This window comes from Alexandromys fortis, unplaced genomic scaffold, assembly GCF_014885135.2.
Source record: "Alexandromys fortis isolate MF-2015 unplaced genomic scaffold, M_Fortis_MF-2015_v1.1 scaffold_7, whole genome shotgun sequence".
NCBI classification, from domain to species: Eukaryota; Metazoa; Chordata; class Mammalia; order Rodentia; family Cricetidae; genus Alexandromys; species Alexandromys fortis.
The window spans coordinates 14,312,120-14,333,780 of record NW_026067920.1 but is presented as its reverse complement, the minus strand read 5'-3'; the positions used below and the strand labels follow the sequence as shown (position 1 = coordinate 14,333,780).

At 41.0% G+C, this 21,661-nt stretch overlaps 1 long non-coding RNA gene across 1 annotated transcript; it reads left to right on the top strand.

Annotated features, from left to right (window-relative positions):
- Positions 1-11,202: 11,202 nt before the first annotated feature.
- LOC126500946 (uncharacterized) lies at positions 11,203-16,204 on the top strand. Its single transcript, XR_007591467.1, has 3 exons — positions 11,203-11,395; positions 14,843-14,942; positions 15,497-16,204. It is a non-coding gene; the product is annotated as an uncharacterized lncRNA (long non-coding RNA).
- Positions 16,205-21,661: the final 5,457 nt, after the last annotated feature.

Below are 21,661 nucleotides of genomic sequence, written 5' to 3'. Positions count from 1 at the left end.
GGGGAGGAGGCGGAAATCTTTTTTTTTTTTTCAATAAAAAATTATATTAAAAAAAACAATTCATAGATGCAGTCTTTTTATGGTGCACTAAAGATCCTGCATATTCCACTCATATATTTGTTGTCTTTGACTGAATCTTTCAACTGGTCTATTTTGTTGTGAAGTTTTGTATTTTACTTACTGAATTTCTCACTTTCAAATTTCTAGTTGGTTTATTTTTCAGTACTTAAATCTTTTACTGAATACTTTTTACTTATCCTATGTTGAGTTTCTTATCTCATTTAGCTATTTGTTTCATTATACTTTATTCATGAGTCCATTCATGCCCTCCTTTATTTCTTTGAAATTATTATAATCACTCCTTTGAATTCATTGTCCATAATTTCACCAAAGTCATTTGCATTAGCAGCCTTTATGCTGGGATTTGTGGGCTTTTGTTGAGTCCTGTAGTCTTGGTTTTTCATATTACTTGTGTTTTTACATAAGGGCCTGCACACCAGGAGTTAGATTGTTGGTTGAATTCTTTTATTTAAGTCATTTTTCTTCTCTCAGTGAAAAAGCTTGCCGTTTTCAAGAGGGATTAATTTGTAGTAGGGTTGAAGTGTCATTTCCTCTACTAAGCTGTTATCCAGGGCACTAGGCTCTAGCCCTCATCCTTCACTGATCATAGACTGTGCTCTGTAATAGCTGTTACTCAGCAGGGAGGGTTCCACTCAGAAACCAGAGTAATAACCAACTGCAAAACAACTTCTCCTAAAGCATCAACAATTTTATAGAGTAAAGGTTCACCACGTGTACTGCGTGTGCCAATGTCTTAGTTATTATAGACGAGAAGGGGAAGAAAGAAAGCAAAATGTGGCAAGACTAGTGATTAGGGTTGGGATAGCAGAAGAGGAAACACAAATGAAATGGGGAACTGTCAGATCAGAAGCACACCCACACATGCACACACATGCACAAGCTGCAGGATATGAAGTGAAGTCTGGCTAAAGGAAAAACTGAAAAAGAGATGTAATCTCTCTCTCTCTCTCTCTCTCTCTCTCTCTCTCTCTCTCTCTCTCTCTCTCTCTCTCTCTCTCTCTCTCTCTCTCTCTCTCTCTCTCTCTCTCTCTCTCTCTCTCTCTCTCTCTTTATATGGCACAGAGTAATCTCCTCTCTTGGAAGCTAAGCCACTGAGACATGGAAAACCAGGCCAGGAAAAAGAAAAAGGGAAGAATGGGGGGGGGGGTATGCCATATAAGGCAAGAGCAGAGCTGGCCTGTTAGATAAACGTTGGGTATTAAACAAAGATGAAACGTGTAGACAGAAAGAGAGCCAGGTGAGGATGTAGGAACTGAAACTCATTGGCCTGATAGCTGAATTCCTTCTGGAGTCTCTCAGATTCCTTCCCTGGCTCCTAGATGCCGGTCTCGTGTCTGGGAGCTCCTCTTTGATGAAGTGGTTCCCTGGATGGTGGAAGTCCTCTGGATGGTGGGAGTCCTGATGCTGTCACGTGATCCATGGGCAGTGCCTCACAGGTGGAGTCTCAGATAGCGGTGCACCTCTGCAAATTCCTTAGGGCACATTGTCTTTGCCCCTGTGTAGCTCGTACCATTGGCCTGTGCACTGCTTGTCTGTATGAATGACCCTCTAAAGTTTGGCTACCACCAGATTTTAAATTTGCTGAATGCAGTACATTCCTGATCTCTTTCCTCCCCTTCCTCCTTCCCTTGGTTGCTCTGTATTTTCTTGCTCTGGTTCCAGCAACAGTCCTAAAACACTTCCTGGGAGTATGGTTCACAGAGAGTCTTGGGCTGTCAAGAGCCACAGCTGCAGAAGTGGTTTTAAAATGGCGTCCTGCCTCTGCTCTGTGGGAGAAGGCTTTTCCCGGTGTCTTTTCTATTAACGCATGCTGCACTGGATGTGACCTCTTTTCCCCCCATCTGTTGAAAGTGTTTGCTGCGTCTCTGATAACTAGTTTTCGGCCTTCACCTGATTATTCCCTGGAGAGTCTCTGAGGTTGTGTCTGCGTGTAGCCTGCAATCTTGAAAGGAAAAAAAGAAAGCAGAAAAAGCAGGGAGTTTCATTTCCTTGCTCATCAATTCACACAGTTGACTGAACTCGACATGTCAAGTGATGTTTTGAAGGCCTTCCTTTGCAGGGCTTTCAGGGACTTTACAGATGTCTTGGCCCCGCTTTTAGTGGTGGTGTTAGAAGTTTCTCCTCTCTAGATTGACCATACATATTGGTGCAAAAGTTCAGTTTCAGCACTAGAGAGGCAGAAACAGAAGAACCAGACTAGCCAGTTTACACAGCCAGTTCAGTCAGAGCTGCATAGTGAAACTCGGTGTCAAAAGCACACTTACTATTGCCATCACGCACACAGATGATTAAAAAAAAAGCGTTGTAAAGCAGTTTCTTCCTTCTTTTGTTCAACACTAAATTACTGGATTCCCAGCCACCTGTGTAACCAGTCATCGGTAAGACATGCACAGGCAACTGGAACTTAGCAGGGGCATATGCCCCCACATTGTCACTAATAAACGTGCTATGTAGTGATTGGGCAGCTCTTTAATTTCCTAGGTTTACTTTTCATTTGTAAAACTAAATGAAAAACATCAATTTGAGGATTTTAAGTATTTTAATACATTTTTTTTCTTTTAGTTTTTCAGGACAGGGTTTCTCTGTGTAGCCCTGGCTGACCTGGAACTTGCTCTGCAGATCAGGCTGCCTCTGCCTCCTGAGTGCTGGGACTAAAGGTGTCCATCGCCCAGCTGATTAATACATTTTTGAAAACACTAAGGATATTGTCAGTCTCCTTAAAAGCAAATCTATATACCTACCGGGTGAGTGTGTCTTATCTAAAATGGTTGAGACCAGAAGTGTTTCCTCAGGATTTAAGAAAAAAATTGAGAGTATTATTATCATATACATACTGAGATACTTAGGAATATCTAAATGTAGAATTAATTTATGGATGGTAAATTTATTAACAAATATATGAATGTTTATTCATATTTATAATTTATATATGAATACTACATTTTATTTATACAACCCAAATTTAGTCTACATAATATTTTAAGTAATTTTGTGTGTTAAAACTTCAAGGGGTGCAATTTATGGCTTCTGAGATCACGTTATTACTCAAAAAGTTTTAGATTTCAGATTTTCAGATTAGGTTTGCTCAACCTATATGCTTTTTACTGGGACCATGATGACATTAGGACCATGGGCCTGCCACGGGCCATGTCTGGATCTGTGGTCCTGCTACAGCTGGAGTCTCTGTTGATCTCCATGGCCCATGTTACCACAGGGGCCATAGAAACCATGCATGTTGAATCTAAAGGCCACAATGAGCTGGCATTGCCCTTTGCTGACCCTGGGAGAGCTGGCCCTGCTCCTTCCTGGCCACTGCAGAAGAAGATCAGGCCCCAACCCTTACAGGAGAGATGCCCTACACACACCCAGAAGAAATGGTCCCATGCCTCACCACAGGCATGAGAGAGCTAGCCCCCATGACCTGGGCATAAAAGAGCTGGCCCTGCCGCACATCTGAGGGGGACAGTCCCAATGACCAGAATTGACTAAATCAGCTATCTTCAAGGGCTTTGTGTTGGCCCACCCCAAAATCTACCCTACCCATGACCTGCCCGAGAAGGTGAAGGGACTGGTCCTGAAGACCCATAGTGACAGGATCTCCTTGACTCAGGGCAACAGCAGACTATCTGAGAGAAGTTTTGGTGAGGTTCCAGTATTGATGGTTAACCTGAAGCCAGAGGCCTTGAACCAGAACAAGAACTCATTGCAATGAACATTTGCAAGTAAACCTGAGTGGACAAAAGGGTATAGAAGAGGTGGAAGAGGTGGAAAAGACAGAAGCAAAGCAGTGTGGGGTTTTTTTTTTCATTTTTTTGTTGTGTTTTCAATTTCTATTTTTAAAAATTTTTTTGGGAGGGAACCCTACAGGGGTGAGGGACAGACATGGAGAAGCTGGGAAATGAGCAGGATTGGGGTAAATGATGTGAAATTTCCCAAGAATCAATAAAACGTTATGTTTTCAATAAAGACAAAAAATACTGCATCAGTCAGAAAACATCAAAGTTGAACTAAAGACCTCTCTTAAGTTGTAGAGGGCTTGGGCAAAGTGACAACTAAATGCTTCCTGGGACCCCAGAGTAGACCTGGAGATAGAAAAAGAATAATAGAGAGACTGGCAACGTTTAAATAACTGCCGTAGGTTAATAAATAGCCGTACGCCAATGTCAGTTTCCTGGTTTGGATAATGATGCCATTGTTACATAAGATATTAACTAGGGAAATTGATTGAGGGCACCTGTGGACTTCCTATACTGTTTTGAGAATTGTTAATAAGTCTAAAATTATTTAGGAGCATTTGAAATGTTATTTTTAATGTTAAAGACTCATTCATTTCAATTCAGTTCTTTAAAATCTTCTGCATGTTTTTAAAACAATTTTAAATTTCCTGTTGGCTCTCGAAACCTTCTTTTGTATTTTTATGATTGTAAACAGGTGCGATTTAAAGAGGGTAGCATGAAAGGAAAAGACCAAATACTGGCCATTGGCTATGGAGGCATGCAGAATGCAGGACCCATAATTATGGCAGGGAAACGGGGTTCGCACAGGCCTGAAGAGGAGACGGGTGGGAGCAGGCAGTGGTAAACATGGAAAGTACTCTCAGAGGAATTGATTGTGAAAGCCAGCAATGAAAGGGGACCAAAACACCAGCAGCTGTGGACATTTACAATGGACTCTGCTGAAACATGGGCTTGGTGACAGGAGTGATCCAAAAATAGAAAATAAAAAAAAAATCAAAACAAAAAGGTGAGTATGGGTTTGTAAAGGTTGGGGGAGCAAAGCCCTAAGTTGAAGAGAGGTAGCCTTGGGAGTTAGGACTTTGAGGCCATTCGCAAGGTGAGAGGCCAGCAGGTAGGTAGGTGCTTAGGCAAGTCACCATGAGGTTAGGAAGAGAATGCAAGGCTTTTCCGATAGCAGGCATTCCTTGTCTTCTGGTGGCCTGACTCCACGTTATGAAGACAGCATGCGTGCAACAGAGATGGTTCCTTGAGGGTGGATGTTGACATTTTTCGACATGGTGATTTGTTTGGCTTATATTCCCTCAGGGTGCAGAGTAAGGCAGAGATCCATAACTTCAGTCAGCTTCTCAAGAGTGTGGCTTATTAACCAAAACTCTGTTATGCCCTGCTGTTAAGCAAAGATGTGCAGCATCAGATATAGTAAATGTGTTTTCTGATTATAGTATCTTGAAGGTAATGATAGGCTTGTCAATGCATAACTCATCCCCAGCTAGGAGTAACTGTACTTACGTTGCAATCACCGAGGTAGGTAGCTCTATTAGTCAGAACTTTCATAGAGCTAGAACAGAAAGAGGCAGATACACGTGTCTATTTAGTCCATTTAGGTCTCTACATCCTTGGCTTCTGCATCCACGAACTCAACTCATTGGGTCAAAAGTAGAGGAAACGGAGGCTTGAGAGATGCCTCAGTGGTTTAGAGCATTTGCTGCTGTTACAGAGGATTTGGTTTAGTTCTTAGCATACACAAGCAGCTCATAATGGTCTGTAACTCCAGTTGAAGAAGATCAAAACCATTTTTTGGCTTCCAACAGGGCCAGGTTTGCACAGGTACACAGACTTTAGATGCAGACAAACCACCCATTTACATACAATAAAAACAAAGTAATATTTTTAAAAGTATGAGGAAAAACTCTTTTGTCTGTATTGATTATATAGGCAAATATATAATATCTAGCTATCCCTTAGTCATGTCAAAACATATAACTATCAGAGCAATGAACAGTAAGGATCAGAGAAGAGGTGCAGAGGTCGTAGGAAATTTCAAAGGATATCAGACGGTGTCATAAAAGGTGGACCAGTGACATCTCTGGGGAGATGCAATCACGGAGCAGTTTCTGGGCTCCCTTCAGGTGAGAGGCCATGGGTTTAAATGACTTCACTCTCCCGCACAGTGTGTTTTACGGCCACCACATCCAATTTCTTTGAACAAAGCGCAGAACTGTGCTTTTGCTGCGGTGAGAAGCAGGTGGGAAAGATAAGAACGGATGGGGACGCATAGGAACGGCTCCCACAGTTCGCCATGAAGTCAGCTGAGAATTTCATGTAACATAATTTAATATAACTGATGGGTCTCAAGAGAAAAAGCTTGATGGCTTCCAGATTGTTTGTTTAGTGGAAACACTTAAAACAACATTCCCTCCCATGTCTTAACAACCATGCAAATCAGATGCCATAGCCTGTAATCATTGGAATCTCTGCACACGCACACAGGTAAGGATGGGAAAGGTTGAAGGTTGCACTGACTCACCCTGTCACCCAGGCTCTGTGCATTGCGTTTCCTTCCTCAGTAAATACCACTTTCAGTAGGTAAGTGTGTTCCCTTCCACGTTCTATTCTAAGCGGACACAATTAAATTTTGGCATCTCTAACAAGAATTTACTGAATCATAAATCCTCCTTTTTTTTTAAATTTGATATTGTCTTCCAATTACTTCTTCATTTTATTTTGTATTTTAGTGGACTAGGACAACATTTCTACAAATTTACAAGGCATAATGCAACCTTTTGATACATATTTCCAATGTATAATCAAATACATATGCCTTAGCAGAGGGCATAAATCCTGAGGTATTGGATTCTGTGGCAGTTTAAACATGGAGCCCTGGCAAAAACAGATCAGCAAAGTTGGGTAGAATACAGTGTGAGCCTTAGCTAGGCTTTTTTACTAGCCTTGTAATCCCTGAATTCGCTTCTTCTAGACAATTACACATGGAACGGGTTCTCATTTCTCCTTTAAATTTATATAAAAGTTTAAACTTATCATGACTAGAAAACCAGTAGGCATCCCATTTATTTGGTGAATTGCTAAAAAGTGTTCATTCCTGTACTGTGGGAAATAACTCCTTTCCCACCTTATTGTTTGTTTGTTTCTTTCTTTGCTTGTTTGTATGTGATCCAGAGATATGGTGCTCCCTTTATGCCTGAGGATGCTGCACCCAAGGCCACTAACAAGCTTCCTCAGATCTAATTGCAGATACGTCTGTTCTTAGTACACAGTATGGGAAGGCTATCATGATAAATGCCGAGTGAAGTATACACGAAAAATCAAAGGAAGCATGAGCTTGGTGACAACTGAGATAAGGAATGGACCATGGAGAAGGCATGTCTGGACTTGGTTAAGAAACCTCCTTTTACCTTCTTCAAAAAACAGGATATAGGTTAAACTTAATATGTATTTGTATCAAGGGTATCAGTTCTTCCTTTATCAGCGATCATTGTGGGAACAAGTCCAAGAAACATGGCAGGGAGTCAAAAGGAGATTATATTTGCACACGCACACATGCGCTCATGCGCGCGCACTCACACACACACACACACACAATCACCACCATCACTACCACACCATACATCACACACTCTGATTAGATTCAGACTTCCAGCCAGGCCTTACATTAGAGGGTGATATGATTGGGCTAATACTGAGAAGAGTAATAACCTCGAACATGGAAACCTGCTACTTCCTTCATTCCTTTTTCTCAGAAACTGAGCTTGTTTATATATTTGGTTAGAAAGTATGTTAGGTTTAGTCTTCAGACTGTTTTGATTGACAAGTAACATAATATGGTGTAGACCATTATGAGTTTTTCCATTTGCCTGTTCTGTACATAAGTTGTTCCCAGCTTGAGAGTATGACAAATAAAACTCCTTAGAACCCTGGTCTATATATAATATAGATATGTTTCCATCTCTGTTGGGCAAATACCTAGAAGCAGAATGGCTAGATCACGTGGTAAACATATGCCACTTCTCGACTGTCTTCCAGGTAGAATCTACTCGAATTTGCTTTCTGTTTCTGTGACAAAACACAGATCAAAATTAAAGTTATATTCCATTATCAAGGGAAGCCAGGGAAGGAATTTAGGACAGGAATCTGGAGGCAGGAACAGAAGCAGAGGCCACAGAGAAATGCTGCTTCCTGGTTTGCTCCCAGGCTCAAGTTCAGCTACCTTACTTACACAGCACAGAGATGATACTACCCACTGTGGTTACATTAATGAACAACTAATAAAACTCACCGCGAACCTGCCCACAGGCTGATGGATGGAGGCAGTTCCTCAACTGAACTTCCCTCTTCCCCGGTGGCCCTAGGTTTGTATTAAGCTGGCATCATTCCATACTCCTAGAAGTCACTGAGAGTGCCAGTTCATTATTATCCCAGCACTACTGGTAAAGTCAATCTCTGTTCTTTTGCTATTTTAATCCCCACGTTGTATTGTTTCGTTGAGTCTTCTGTGGCTAACAGGTTTTGAGCATCTTTAATATTTTGCTATAAACCTATGCATCTTTCTTTGTGATATGTGTTTCAAATCTTCCACCAATGCTTCAGTTAGGTTGTCTTTGGGGTGTGTGTGTGTGTGTGTGTGTGTGTGTAAGAAAAAGAGAGACAGACAGAGACAGAGATAAAGACAGAGAGATGCATTGCCAATGTTTTCTTACATTCTGGAGGATTTTTTTCCATCTTCCAAGAGCAGAATTTTAAATTCTGGTAGAGTTCAATTTTTATTTTTTTCTTTTATTGGTATTTTTATTGTTATAGCTAATAAATCTTACCCCAAGCACAAATTTTTCTTATGTTATTTCCTCAAAGTTTTATATGCAATTTTGAGATAAATCTTGTATATTTCAAAAATTAGAATCCACATAAATATTTTAAAATATGAATATTTTCCTATTACAGTACTAGTTGTTGAAAGGTGTGTTCTTTCCATATTGAATTTACCCTTTACTGAAAGTCAGTTGCCCGGATGTGTGTAGACTTACTTCTGGGATCTTATTTTGTACAAGGTGTAATTTCATTGCTTGAACAAATTAACACATTCCTAGTATGCAGCTACTGATCTGACAAATGCTCTTTCTATATACATCATGAAAGACTTCCTGAAGAAATTTGGTTTGAGCTTACAAGGTTAGCAGTGTACTTTCTCTCTCTTAACTCTACAATTCTATTGCATTTAGTTCTAAGGGAACTTTTTCTCCCTTTCTCCTCTATAATATTTGCCATGGTACATTCCTGCTATGGCACCATGGTGTTTTCTATTAATAATCAAGGAAAAGAAGCTACTGTAGATGTGTTGATAATGCATATCCCAGAGTTGGACATATTTTATTAAAATTCAGGAGCCTTCTACAAATATTCGGGGTTCTTGTGGCAGGGTGAGACATCCATTCTAAAGCAAAGGATGCATCTCTGTAGCTATCCTTTCTTACAATTAAAAAGGGGGCTCATTGCATAGTGGGCCTCATGGAACAGTGCAGGTAATGCATCTCACATACGGCCAGGCTACTCTCTGTTTCCATATAACAGATAAACACAAAAGTTGCTATTTTTGAATGGGTTCCAGAACTTGCAGAGGTATTGCATAAGTCCTTGCTGCCAATGAGTTAATCAGCTGTTTGGGCCAAGTGTTATGACAGATCCAATGGCCGTGAACTGTCACTGGAGATATAGAAGGAATTTGGAACATTTGTCAAGCCTTTCTAGTTGAACACAAAGCCTTCTATAGAAACGCAGAGCCTTATGGTTTTGGAAAAAGGCCCTGCCATCACCTAAGATATCTTTTTCTTAGACAGAATGACTGACCTCCTATGGTGCCTTACTGTAAACAGAATCATAATCATGGGCCGCCAAATTCTTATGCAACTGTCCTTGGTAAACTGGGTATTATCTGAATCATCGAGCTATAAATTTTGGCATTCACAGAAATATTCCATCATCGATGGAGTGGTATGTAAATGATCAGGCTCTGAAGGTATAATTAAGCTATGGAGAAGTAAAACAAATACCCCGGGTCCTACTTGGATACACTGCTTTCTGTCTTTCACTCTACACCTTGTTAGGGATTCCCTAAAGCAGGTATATAGATTTGACTTTGACAGAGTAAGAGAGAACTGAAGACTGTTTGCAAATGGCTCCTTGTGGTATGCAGTTTCTACCTTAAGTTGATGTCTGCAGCACTACAACCCCCTCTGCCACATCTCTAAGGCAAGGTGGTAGAGGGAAGCCCTCCACATAACAAGACCCTGGAGCATTATACATGCTTAGAAGGAAAATGGTAAGATATTTGGATATATTCAGGAGCTTAATTCAGTTCATTGTTTTGGCTGAACAAAATTAGTAAGAAAGTGATTGAAAAATTGGTGGCAAAGAAATTTGGAGAAAAGATCTATGATTATAGTTCTTTTTCATGAATGGGGGACAAGAAAGTGTTGGTGCATCCATGTCAACTCTCATCAAAGGAGGATTTTATCAATCAGGTGTATAAGGTGACCCATTCTGTGGACCCCAGTGCCAGCCTCTTTCCCTAGACACCTCCATCATCATCTGGTGTGCAGTGACCAACTAGTTCCAGCCACATCATTTTCCCTGGCCTGATGTTATTCTGTGTGGTGAGCAGACAGTATCTGACAGTGCTTGCAGATATGACACCACTTCCTCAGTGGAAGAAATATCATTTCATCCTTACTAAATACTTACGAAAACCTGGATTTGACTTCTCGGCCTGCGTTGCCTTTTTTTTTTAAACTGCCATCCTTAGAGTTATAGAAAGCCTTATCAAACACGATGTGCTACACAGTATTATCTCTGATCATAAATCTCCTTTCACAGCCATAAAAGTATAGCATCGGTGTCATACTCATGGAATTTTAATAAGAACTTTAGCACCCTGAAGTAGCTAATCTGCAGAACAGTGGACAGCTTCTGAGGATAATAACACTTGCTCTGTGGCGTGTCTTGCAAACTGGACACAGGTCTTTAGAAGGCTGCTTATGTTCTGAATCACGTCCTATTTTATGGTGTTGTTTTTCTCATAGCTGACACTCATGGAGCCGGAGATGAAGGGGTGGGACTGGGAGGGGCACCACACACCATCACCGCTGTTAACCTGCTAGCAAAAAAGTTTGTTTCCTGTTCCCACAGACTTATGCTCTGTTGGCCTAAGGTTCTTGGTTCCAGATCAAAGAATTATTCCACCAGGTAACAAAACAATGAGTCCATTGAACTCAAAGTTGACACTGCCACCTGGCCACTTTGGGCTCGTTGTGTCTCTGAGTCAATAGACTGAGCAGGGAGTTGCTATGTTGGCTAGGGTGATTGATCTGGACTGCCAAGGGGGAAACGGTTCTGCTATTTCACAATGGAGCTGTGGAAGACATGTTTCTGAAGCACAGGCCATTTCTGAGAACATTGCTCAGAATTACAATGCCCTGTGATTAAGGTCAATGGCAAACTGCAACTGCTCAATACAGGTGGGATATCTGACATCCCTTCAAGAATGCAACTCTGAGCTAATCCGCCAGGTAAAGAAAAAAGTTACTTGTTGATTGAAGAGTAAAAATGTCAGCTGTGACCATGTGACTAGTTATAGAAATGAGGATTCTAATAGCCTTATTTATTTGAGAACATGCTTATGTGCATATAGTTAGCAAGCATCTTTGGTTTTGCTCCTGTCTTATTCCAGTAACATGAAGGGGAAAATGTACTTATTTTACATAAGTCATTACATAAGTCAACATTTAAGTGTTGCCAGTTTTCCATCATAGCACTAACGTTATAGACTTCCAGGGGAAGGGTAAACATTACTCAAGGTCTTTACTGTTGATTCCAGGAAGGGATTAGTCAGTTTTGCTTGGATATGGGACAGTTGCGTTGTGTTAGGTCTAACTATAACTTTATAATTGTCTTTATTTGGAGGTTTAACTTGAATTAGAGTAATGTGAATATGTTCTAAGTTCATAAGAGGTAAGCTTTAGATATTTCTTTTATGTGACTATTTCAGTAAGCTGTTTGTCTTTATATCTGGCAAACGATCATATGTTTTTGGCTGTTTCACTTCTATGTGTATGTACGTATGCTATGCATGCAAGTGTACATGCATGCACATATGTGTGCTAGTGCCCATGGAGGTCAGAAGAGGCCATCAGAGTCCCTAGAGCTGGAGTAACAGATGACAATGAATTGTACAATGTGTGCAGGATTCTGAACTGTGGTCCTATGGAAGAGTATCAGGTGTTCCTCTCTGTTTCCCCACCTCCACATTACTGATTGCACCTGAACTAGCCTTTTAAACATTTATTTATTTATTTTGTGGGTTGAGTGGTGCACCATAGTGGTTGAGTGGAAGTGAGAAGATCGTTTATAGGAATGGGTTCTCACTTTTCACCCTGTGGGGCTCTGGGATTGAATTCAGGTCATCAGGCTTGGTGGCTCCTAAAAGTAAGATCTTAAAGGGAAAACTATACCTGTGTTGACAAGATTATGCACAATAGCAAAGTAACGGCAGTAATCCATGCAGCAGATAGTCACAATGGAGTCCTTTTAGCTTAAAATAGGGTATGCTGACACATGCTGCAATACGCATAAACGAAGGATGCTAGGCTATGTGCAATGACCCACTCACAAAAAGAACAGCGCTAGATGATTTAACTTTCAATCCATCATCAAATTCCTGGAAAGAGGAATGGTAGCTGCCATGCCTGGAGGGAAAGAAGGAGCTTGAGGAATTGTGCTTTGATGGGTACAATAAGTGCTCTTAACTGCTGAGCCATCCCTTCATCCAAAAGATGTGTTCTTAGAGAATCTGGGCGAGAGCTTGGGAAAGAAATTAACATTGAAATGAGATGGCAGAATAAAGAAGATTTCTCTCCTTAATGCACGTGGGTATCATTCAATTCACTGAGGCTTTGGATAGAAACAGGAGGAGAATGACAAATCCCTTCCTTTGTTTATTCTGGAGAATCCATTATTCTGTTTCTGATTTGGAGAACCTTTGGATCAAGACAAGGACTTACATTATTGACTCCTCTGGTTTCCACATGTTGAGGTTTGCACTGAAACTGAGTTAGAGACTTTCCCTGACCTCCAACTTGCAGATGGTTCATGGTCACTTCATGACTCCATAATCATGTAAGCCAAGCAATTATTTTAAATCTCCCCTTCTCTCTTCCTTATTGATTCTCTTTTTTTCAAGTGAATCTTCAGTTACTGATTGTACACCAATGGTTGCATAGTTTATTCATGATAGTGTTGATTATTGTCTGTCTCTGAGGAATATCTCTCTATGGTTTTGGTATCAGAACAATTTGATGTCCCTGAACAAATTAGGAACTATCATACCCTCTTCCACTTCTGGGTGAGTGTGGTAGGAAGTACAGTCACACACAGAAACACATTTACACATGTATACACACATACATATACACATAAATATATATACCCACATACACACATTCTCAAATACACACATTCACACAAGCACAGACACACATAAACATCCCCCCACACACACACATTATTTCTTTGGTTAGTACAGTAACTGAATTAGTTAAGAATATTTAACCCATGCTGAGCAGTGTTGAAATCATGAAATTTTCTCTTTTCTGGAATCTTTGCTCATTGCATTTGCTGGAGTACGTATGCCACTCGAAGCTGAAGCTATTGACAAAGAAGGAAAGGGGAAAATTAAGACAGCTCATAGCTTCCTTTCCATTTAGTCTTCCCTCATACAGTCATTGACAGAAATGAAATGAAAGCAGTTCGGTTAGTTTTCTGAAGTTTTAGCAAGTTATGGTATGAACAAGAAACATGAAAGCTACAAAATATATGCTGTGTCATTTTGATGTGTCCAATATAAATTAAAGACAATTTGTCTTTTAATTTTTTTATTTGTGTGTTCATGCCTATGTGCATTTATGTGTACCATGTGCATGTAGGAGTCTGAAAAGGGCATAAGAGGCATAGGCACCCCTGAAGCGGGGGTTACAGATAATCGAGAGCCACCATGTGAATACTAGGAACTGAATGTGGGGCCTCTGCAAGAGTAGTCAGTGTTCTTAACTGCTGAGCCATCTCTCCTGTCCCTGTCTTTCTTTTTATTTAAAAGCGCCATTATGCAATAGAAAGATCAAAAGAAAAATTCGTGTTCAGCATTTAAAGTTTCAGAATGTTCTTCACTGGGAATGACAATGAACAAGTAGAAGTCATTATGACAAGTTCAGAGAAATCATACCGAAAAAAAAGAAAGGAAAAGAAAAAGCTTTACTTTCAGAACCTTCAATGTTCCTGTCCAAATACTGGGAATGGGCCATGTTTCATTTTGCACTGAGCTTTAGGGAGGTCCTACTCCTGACCTCCCTGAAATTGGGTGGTGATATCTGGTGACCCTTGAGGAAGAGGTGAGGTTCCTACAAAGGTGTGCCACTGGCAATCACCAGTGTGGAACAAAAGTACAAATAAATTGTGACCATTTCAGCCTCAGAGGCTGAAGAGACGGCTCAGTGATGTGAGAGCACTGGCTATTCTAGAGGACCCAGGTTTGTTTCCTAGTACCCACAGGGTTGCTCACATGTGGCTGGAATCCAGTCCCAGGGGATTTGATGCCCTCTTTGGGCTCTGTGGGCACTGCAGGCACATGGTACCCAAACATACACACAGGTAAAACATCCATATCCATATTCATAGTGTAAAATAAGGAAATCAATCAATAAATGAAGATACCGATCATCTGTTGTTTTTTTCAAAAAACACAATTTAAAAATAAATGAAGTATGAAATTTTAAGGTAACGTTTTGTGAAAAAGTCCACAAAGGCCATGTATTGAAATTTTGGTTCATAACTCATGTCCCCTGTGCAAAATGGTAGAACATTTAGGAGCTCAGGACTAGCAGAAGGAATGTAGATTCTTCAAGGTGTGCTTTTAAAGGGATCATTGAGATTCTGGCTTCTTTTTGTCTGTTTTTGCTTTCCAGTCGCCATGATATGAGTAGCCTCCTATGGCATTTGCTCTCACGATACACTGCGTTGCCATATGCCCAAGACAAGAGGTCCTCATAACCTCTGAAATCCCAGGTAAACATTCTACTTCATGAGTTGATTATTTTGTCGCAATGATAAAAAGCTGACTGCCGTGTAGTCAGTAAATCCTTGCTATTGTTGCCTTTCCATGTTAGCTCCTACTCCTAGCACCCCAGCTTCTATCACTTCCACTGCAGATCCAAGACCCTGAACATCTGATCCAGAGCCCCTGTCACTGCCTTGCTCCCCCAGTCTCTAGACAACAATGATAAAGTCATGATCCCACTTTTATACTAGTAACAACAAAATCAATCACTATCCCTTGGGTGACCAGAAGCAGCTTTGTTACCTTCTGCTTTTTAAAGGGTGACAGCTGCAGTGTGACCCAAACAGAGGTATGGAGTCACTGAGAATTAGCTGTCTCATTCTTTTCAGCATTATTTCAATGGCTTCGTTAGTTGTGCAGATGTAGGACATCAGGTGCCTTTGACCTCAGAGAAACAGCACTATCAGGACTGTGCTTTTGAGCGGCTGTAATCCTTATGACACCCTGGTTGGAGGAGAGATGAGGATGGACAGAGAAATGATCTTAGGTCTTTCCATTCCAGAGTTCAAGAATTGATCCCATCCCTTCATTTTCTCTTCTGGCTTTGGAAGGCTAAATATGTACCCTGGGAACATCTTTAACATTAACTGTTCACCTAGAAGTATAAACATAAGCATCTTCATGAGTCTGCCGGAGAAGTCCTGGTACCATCAGTCAACAGCCGGCTTTTGAAGCCCTAGATGCACAGGATCCCCAGGACCCATCTCTGCACAGCTTGATGGGGATATATCACTTCATCACTGATGTGCAGCTCCCTCGGAGGCTGATGCTAAGTAAGCAAGGTCTTGTCTATCAGGGTGCTTGGAACATTCAACAGGGGCTGGACCCTCACAACAAGAAACTTGACTTTATCCAAAATGGCCCGTGATGTTCATGTGATTAGTTTGAAAAATAAAAGTAATACCTTTTGAAGAGCAAATACCACAGAGCTGCCTGCATTTAAGATCTCTTCTCTTGGGATACGTTTTCATCTGGAAGTGTGGGAAACAGCTATTTCTGCAGCCTAGCATGCTGATGTTGGCATGCCCTCCATGAGAACTCTCTGCCTTTTAATGAGTGAAACAAAGGAAAACACTGGATTAGAAGCTGAGCATAATAGGCTGTGACATTTCCTGAACTGAGATTCCAAAGCCTGCCTTTTCATTTTTTAAAAATCCCAGAAGATCTAGTTAAGATGGAAAGTGTGATTCCACCCAGGCAGGGATGACATGCACACCAGGGGAAGCCCTCAGCTGTTGACACACACCATCATCTCCAGGGAGTTCAGCCATGACATTTCTGACTTAGCGAGCATAGCTGCTTTTACAGTAAAAAAAAAAAAAAAAAAAAAAAAAAAAAAAAAAAAAAAAAAAAAAAACAAAAACACTTTCAGTTCTGCCTGTTGTTTGTGCTTGAAGGCTTGCCAACTCCACAGTGAACTTTTCGGGGAAGGCTTGCACATATGTTAGAGAGCTCTCTTCCCTTGAAGTGTTGTTCTGAAGGAGGCTGGGACCTTCTATCACTGTTTCTGTCATTATGAATCTGCAGGGTCTTGAGGCCTTTAAAAAATATTCCTGGAGAAATTATTCATTTCACAACTGAGGTTTTCTTGGCTGCCCTAGGCAATGAGTGAAAATGTTGCCCAACTAGCATACCATAGGGGAATGTCTCTGCCTCTCTCCTAGTCTCCTGAAGGAAATCCAAAGCACCCACATCTCCAAAACTCCCCCAAGATGCTTTCTCCATACTTCACAGACCAGTGTTCCTGCCACAAGTGGTGGCTTCCCAGGGGACTCTCATTTAATCAGTGACTCTCCTTGATGCTGGTGTCTCTGATGAAACCCTATGCTAGGGATTCCCTCCACAGCTGCACCATAAGATGATGATGCTCGGATGTTGATCTGCCCCACCCCTGCTGGAACTAGGAAAGACTGGAGCAAATAACAATGTGTTTGACACGGTCTGAGCTTTCACATTCCCACCCTTGATGCTGAGTGCACCAACTGTCCATGAACTTCCCCTGTCCTCCTCCTCCATCAACCCTGGGCATAAGCTCCTTCTAGAAGGTTCCCCAGCTTCTCCTGACGACATGTGTGTCTTGACAACTCAACTCCTTCTTTTGTTTGGTATGCCTGGTCCAGCCTGAGGCCAAAGCAGAGGTGCTGTCTGGGAGCTCTGTTAAATATTAAATAGTCAAGAATGCAGGAAGTCAGAAACAACTCCCTCTTCTTTCTTCTTTGTGTAAATGTAGAGTTTCAGCTTACTAGAAAGATGCCATTTTTCATTTAGGTTAGAATCTGATGGTTTGGTACAAACCACCACCAGTATTCAAAAACTATAAGTAACATTTGGAATGTAGTTCCTTTCATAACTTGATCAAGAATGAAGGAGTTGGTAAATAGGAGACTTTGTGGCAATAAAGGAGATGAATAAGATGGAACATTGATAAATCCAGCCTTGATTTTCAGAATAGCATTAAAGTGGAACAGAACAAAGCTATCAAGGAGGACATACTTATCTGTTGACTACTGATATTTGCTTTCCACTGACTTTTAACCAGGCAAGTTCTCTGAAGCAAAATACTTCACAGAGACAGAATACACACAGGCCCAGGTTGGAAAATCCTTTTTAGTCAGAAGTGCTTGATGGCTTTTCTGTGCGGGCTCATATTTCCGGAAAACCCTGCAAGGAATCCTACACGCGGTTGCATAATTGTCGTGTGGGCTGAGGGTGGAGGTGCGATGTTATATAAGTTCACCCCGACTGCACGCACGTCAAGGCAGAATGGCCAGGCGATGCTTCCCTCAACCAGAAGCAGGGCTCCCAGAATGATCTCATCAGTAGAAAAATGATGACAGCTGGTGGCTTAAATAAAGCTTTGTGACAACAACGTGGCAGGAGAGCCACACCTACACATTCTCTCCATTTGCTGTTTGGCAGCAAGTGCAGCGCACACTTTCCGACAAACTTGAAGTGTTGGCGCTACTTGTGTGTTGAATCATCATCAGAAGAGTTGGGCGGTCGGCACACATGAGGGCAAGCATGGTTTGGGGCTGGTGAAGAGCCTTGTGTACAGGGTCAGATTCCAGGGGATCAAGCCCGTGCTGTGTGCAAACATGAGGGACTTTGTGAGGCTCCCCAACTCTTGATTCTTCCCAACTGTAAAATGGTGACAACAATAGGACCTATGCTTTGTGGTGAATTCCCTTAGGGGACAATGCTGGGGGTAGAACCCGGATGAGCACCCCATCACTGAGCTATATTCAAGCCCCTTGGGGTCACTTTAAACATTAAGTGATTAGGATTTGTTAACAAGTTAACATATAACTTGATTTTGTTTTACTTATTGCAGTGTTGGATGCTGAATCTCACTCACATGCTGGACCTCACAATGTTCACCACCAGCCCCAAGAGCCACTGATTCTAAATGTTAAACATTTGGGTATTTTTCACTGGGTACATGAAGTTATCATAATTATTTCTCAAAGAAAGGAAGAGACAAGTGAGTGCCTGTTTAATTGCTGGGGGCAGTTCAAAGGAAATAAATAAGGCAAAGTGGAGACATGGATTTCAGCTCACACACTGATTTTGAAGTAGAGTAAGTTAGGAACTCTTCCACTAAGCCTCATCCGATGGATGCTGAAGGGTTTGTAAAATAGTGCAACCATTTTGGAAACAGCTTTGTGCTTCCTCAAGGGAACCCTGGAAGGAAAAAGCATGGGGTTACTTATTGGTCTGGCAATGCCTCTTAAGCCTATACCCAAAATAACCCAAAATATACATCCACACAAAATTTTCGATATATATAGCATCACAGCAGCATTTATAATGTCCAAAGTGGAAATGTAATCAATATTTGTCAACTGATCAACAGTTAAACTTAATGTAGTTTGTCCATAGAGTAGTATTTGAGTATTAAAAGATAGGTTAACACAATGCTACAATGTGGATATACCTTGAGGATATTATCCTAAGTAAAATAATCTAGTCATTAAAGACCATGTGGTGTAAGGTATTATTTATATAAATTTTCCAGGATAGGCAAATTAATAAGGGAGAGTAATGGTCCCAAGGAATGAGTACCAATAGATACAGGGCTTATTTGGGGGGGGGGGTGAATATAATGTTCTGAGATTAGATGGTGATGGTTGTTACAAAGGCCTATGTATGTGCACATACCTACTAAACTATATTCTTTATTTCTTGTGTGTGTGTGTGTGTGTGTGTGTGTGTGTGTGTGCGTGCGTGCCTGTGTGCACATGCACCTGGAGGCCAGAGGCCAGCCTTGCATGTCACTCCTTAGTTGCACTCCATTGTTTTCTCGAGGCAAAACTTTTCACATGGCTTGGAACTCACCAATTCAGCTAGACTGGCTGGTCAACAAGCCTCAAAGATTTGCTCATTTCTGTTCTCCAGTGATGAGATTATGAGCATGCCTGTCCATGCTGGGTATTTTTTGCCTAAGTTCTGGTGATCAAGCCCAGTTTCTCATGTTTGTCTGGCAAACACATTCCCAACTGACCTGTTTCACCAGTCCCAAACTGTATACATGAAAAGGGATGCCTTTCATGAAATATAAATGATATTCTCCATCTAAGTAAAGCAATCTATATACATATTTAAGCCATCATTAACCGATGATACCATGTAAAATAGGTCATTTAAATAACTTGATTCTGCTATACTTTGGATATGATTTGCTACCAAAAATTAACATGGTGGAAGCTTTGTCCCTAGTGCAATGGTGTTGACATACTGGAACGTTTAAAAGTTAATTAGTTCATGGAATAACAGCTTCAGAAGGGAGTTATATAGTTCCTTTAGGACCAGGTTTATCCTACTTAGAGTACATTGTTATAAAAATGTAAGTCTGGTCCCTCTTTTTCTTCATTTCCCACCTCCATCTCTCTGCTCCTCTGTAATGTTATCCATTATGATAGCTAGCCTTCTGGGATTAGGCAACAGAATCCTGGAATTTTAGCTTCCAAAGTTATGAGATAAACAAACCTCTGTTTTTTATACATTACTTAGTATCAAGTATTGTTATAGGACACACAAATCCAGCTAAGACACACTGTGCTAGCTGGCCTTTAAGTTGCTGTGACAGAATGCATGACATAATTTAAGGGAAGAGATATTTCTTTTGCTCATGATCTCTGATGCACCATTCCCTGTGGTGAAGAGGATGCGATGAACAGGAGAAACCCCACTGTAGCAACTATAGAGACAGAATACCATCAGCCTTAGCTGACTTTCTTCTTTTCACAATTTATTTAATTCATAAAGACAGTGAATTCAAAGTAGGTTTTCCCCACTCAGTTAACTTATCTTCTCTGGAAATATTCACACAGACACACCCAGGGACGCATTTTACTGATTCCCTAGGCATTTCCCAATCCAATCAAATTGACACACAAAATTTATCATCGAAGACGCCATCCCAAAGAGAAAGCAACTCAACCCTCTCCTTGAAGCAGAGTTGAGAATGCGATAGCAAAGTGGATGTCAGGATGTGGGTCATCAGATCTTTTCTCAAGAGACCTTGGGCCTAAATATAGGACCCCTTGTTGAAGACCCCCCCCCGGCCGGGTACCACAAGCTAAACAGAAATACCAAGCAGTTTCAGCTGTAGAACTCACACTTTCCCCCAAGAAAGTGGTTTCTGCGACTTCAAGCACCCAAGCAAGAGGACTGAAGAAAAGACTTCAGGCTGGAGTTACTTCTTTCACCTTCGTTCACATAAGGAGAAAGGCATCCCCACTCAGGCAATGTTTACTGCCAATAACCTTTTGGTCACCACCCAGTTCTGGCCACCTATCAAAGCCAAATGACTGGGGTGTGACTTTTGTTTGTGTCCTAGCAATGGTTCAAGGGGCTGGAAGTCTGTTCTCACATTTTTTGAAGGGAACTATGTACCTAAAGAAAATGAATATCTTATCGGTCCAATCAGAATTAAAGTGGATTGCTTTCTTACAATTGCCAGGTGCTACCTTAAGCAGTTGATACATGATATCTTCTTTAATGCTTACCCAAACCTGTGAGATAAATATTATTCTTTATCCTTACCCTTGGCGGCTGACTTATTGATATGCTACCAACCTCCCTGCCAAACTGTGTCGACTTTGAGTAACTATTTTAATGGTTTATTTTCTAAATCTTTGTCAGTCTCTTCAGACTGTCATAACAAAAGTGCCATGAAAAGAGGGAGCTTAAAAAGTAGAAATTAATTTTCTTATGGCTCTGAAGGCTGAAACAGACATGATTGATACGCTGCTGGGCTTGTTTTCTGGTGAGAGTTTCTTCCCTGGGTTGCACACCTCTACCCTCTCTCTGAGTCCTCAGGTGGCCTTTGTTGTACATAATCAAAGAATGCTGGTATTTCTCCTTTTTCTATAGGACACTACCATATGGGATTAGAGATTCAACGGTATGCTATTGTTTTATCTTATGTCCCTAGAGCCTTTCTTCAAATACTGTGCATTATAAACTGGGACTTTATTATTTTTAGAAGGCATCAAAATTCAATCCATACAATAAATAACCACCTTATAATTACAGTTTATATCAACCATGTTATTATTTGTAAAAAAAAAAACGGAGACTCCACAAAACCTGGATCTGTTTAGATTGTTCTGACATTGCACAGAAGGAAATGAATGTTTAGAGAGAAGGGATTTGCTGCTGGCAA